The sequence below is a fragment of the Octodon degus genome, unplaced genomic scaffold, assembly GCF_000260255.1.
Source record: "Octodon degus isolate 3935 unplaced genomic scaffold, OctDeg1.0 scaffold00140, whole genome shotgun sequence".
NCBI lineage: Eukaryota > Metazoa > Chordata > Mammalia > Rodentia > Octodontidae > Octodon > Octodon degus.
This window is the reverse complement of record NW_004524716.1, coordinates 864,546-868,004: the sequence shown is the minus strand read 5'-3', so window position 1 is coordinate 868,004 and position 3,459 is coordinate 864,546.

Genomic DNA, 3,459 nt, shown 5'->3' with positions numbered 1-3,459 from the left:
ACCAGAGACTCTTATCCTGAGGTAGTTTATACCTGTATTAATTAGCTAATTCAATTTACATGTAGATTTGAATGCAAATGGCGCATTTGGAAAACAAATGTTATGGGGAACAGCAAATAATTAGCTTGGGAATTTATATAGGTCTGCTTCGGCCGCCATAGCAAAATACAGAAGCTGGATGGCCAAGATAATAGAGATACATTTTCTCACAGTTTTGGAGGTCAGGAGTCACAGATCAAGGTGCCAAATGATTAGGTGTCTGGTCATGGCTTGTAGACAAGCCCCCTCCTCCATGAACTCTGTATAGCAGAGAAGGCCACGTCTCTATTGTCTCTTCTTGTGAGAGCACAATACCACTAGGAAGGTCTCAGCCTCACGACCTTCTCAAAATCCAATTATCTCTTCACAACAAACTTCATCTCTACCAATACACTCAGAGTTAGACATAGGTGCTGTGGGGAGCACAACACAGGCCACAGCAGAACTGACAGCACAATGAAGCGACTGATCTGTGGCCTTTCCTGTACTTACTACCCTTGGCTTTAGAGGGTCTTCACATCAGCTAACATGGCTGAGGCGGGCTAAGGTCTCTGAGTGATACACGTCTGGCATTTCTTATTGTGCATGTGCACACTCAGATAGCACGTACAACCTAAAAGCAAAACCAGTCGAATGAACTGAGCAAAATTTTCCCACCTGCCACTTAGCCACGCTCCAGCTCTTCCACCAGAAGCAGGCAATCACTCAAGTGGCAGGAAGGGTGTCATCATGAAAAAGTGTAAGGATGAAAACAGAGTGCTTAAACATGCATGCAGAGCTCCGAGTGGAAGCACGAAGAACCTGGGAGATTCTTTCTCCAAGGCTGATAGTTTAATTCTGTTTCTTTGGTCTGCCTTGAACTGAAGAAATACTGAGGGTTAAGAGAGGGGGATTGGGGTAGACGGAAGAAAAAAGAGAAATGAGAGAAGAAATGGAGGCAACTAGCCTGTAAGAGTGAAAAGGCAGAAATAAAAGCCAACAAACCACAGAAAGAAGAACCACACATTCCCCACCCCCCTCAAATCCTGCTCTTGGGCTCCAGTTGGGCTTTCTGATCTGTGGCCCCAGCAGTGCTGGTAGCTCCTGAAGTAGACCACACACTGTGAAGAGAAAGAAGGCTGTAGGCTTCCAGAAAGAAGCCATCCAGACAGCAGAAGGGCAGCCAGCTCCACAACACTGAGGCCAGGCCTCGCTGTCTCTCTTGTACGGCAGAGAATGCCTACTGCGCATGGGAAGAGGTCTGTTGGCTTCTGCTTCTTGCAAGGTGGAAGCTCATTTCAGGAAATGGAAGGTGAGAGAGTACTGAAGAGGAACTGGAGCAGAGGGGAGCTGGACCTTCTGTAGGAGCTCTTCTAAGCTGCTGCACCACACTACCATGGAGGCTGCCTCAGGGCTTACCAAGGCTAACTCATCACTTCTCACGGCGACATCCCTTGCTTATAACTCTGCTCCTTCCTAGTCTCCATCGAACGCATGTAGACCTTGATGGGAGACCAAATAGGTGGTTGACAGAGGCAGCAGCACAGATAAAAAGTGACAAGGGACAGAGGTTGTGAGGCAAATCCACAAGACAGGAGATGAGGTCTTAGGAGGAGACAAGAGTCTTTGTCCTGAAGAGCCACATGCCTCTGTGGTCTCTAAGCTACTTGCTGTGCTTCTGTCAAGAAAAAGTCATGCCAAATCAACCTGATGTCCTCTTCTGCAGGCTGGTAAATTGAAGGGCAGTGACAGAGCTAGTATACATGAACTACAGGAAGGTGGTGGAACAAGAGGGATGACATGGACATGATGTGATCCCATGCCTGACTCAGGCCCGCACCCAGAGCAGGGATGGGGGCATCATTCTGTCTGGTGGGGGCCTCTCCAAGTAGGGTGAAAGCACTCTGACTGGTTGGGCATTTTTACCAACAGCTTAGATAATGGCAAAGAGAGCGGGCTTGTCAAGCGTTCAGTAGACGAGAGTCAGGAAGTAGCACTAATAAGTCAGCTGACGGAAACAAGAGTCAAAGATATCTAGACAGGCTACAGTGATGGATGAAAACTAACAAGATGAACCACAGAGCTCGTAGGTAAGTTCTAGCAATTAGGTGCACTGCGTAGGGGAGGCTATGTGTGAAAAATGGAAGCAGTGGTTTGGGTTGGCTGCACACTCAGTATAGATTATTAGCACGATATATTTGTTAACAAAAAGGAGAAAGCAGCTCATAATGCATAATAAATGGTCATATCCAAAGTAAAGGCCATAATTACTGCTTAGTATTCTTCATATTGAACTCTATGCGCAATGCTTCAAATTAAGCAAATATTCATCATAAAAACATTGGCTAAGGGGTCCAGATGGGACAGAAGTAACTGAAACATTCTCCCTCGGTTTCTCTGGAGAGGGTGAAGGCTGGAGAGAATGAATGAGCCAAATTCATATATTTTTCAGGGGTAGATGTATCATATGTAACTCCAGATGGCATGAAAGTGGATGTTTCAGACAGAAACATTTCTTCTCAGTATGCTTTGGAATTATGGGACATTAGAGAACTTGCTGTGACCAGAAGAGCCCTCTCCCCTCCCCTCCCCCTTCCCTTCCCCTCTCCTCTCCTCTCTTCTCCTCTTCCTTTCACTGTGAATTGAGTTTGTGTTAAGTCAAGTACCATAAATGAATAAATGATTGCACTCTATTGCCATCTCAACCTCCTTTCTCTGTCTCTGTCTCTGTGTCTGTGTCTGTCTCTCTCTAGCTTTTGACAAGACCTTGATAAATTGCCCAGTCTGGGCTCAATCTTGAAATCTTCCTGCTTCAGCCTGTGGAACACGTAGGATTATCAATATTCACACCACATCCCCTTTATGACCACAAATTTCTAAATGGAATCCACTGGGGATGCCGTGGAAGGGCTTGGGAAGGCGCACTAGGTAGCTGTAGTCATGTCTACCTGGTTTATTTCATTTCCTAGATATGCACTGCATTTCTTTCTTTTTTTTTTTTTGTTTTGTTTTCACAAATAGGACTTTATTTATCACTATTAAAAATCTGGATCTTAAACGGACTCTTGCACTGGTGGTTCATATCCATCAGCTCGTTCAACTTTAGCTCCAGTCTCATCTCCAGTAGCCTTTCCAGAGCTGCTACCTGCACCATGAAGCTCCATGAGTTTTCCCAATTCAAACTTGGGCTTCTTCAGCATTTTTACTTTTCTGACGAAGACATCATGAAGAGGGTAGATAGATTGGCAAGCTTTTTCTATGTCTTTCCCAATGCTGTCTGGAATCAGTTTATTGACCACTTCCTTCAAGTCATTTGTCTGCACCTCCCGGGTCATGATTTCCATCATCTTCTTCTGGATCTGGCGGACCTGCTGGTGCTGAGCGTAAGAGGTCTTCCGTATCTGATTGTTGCGTTTTTTAGTAAAGCCAACACAGAACAGT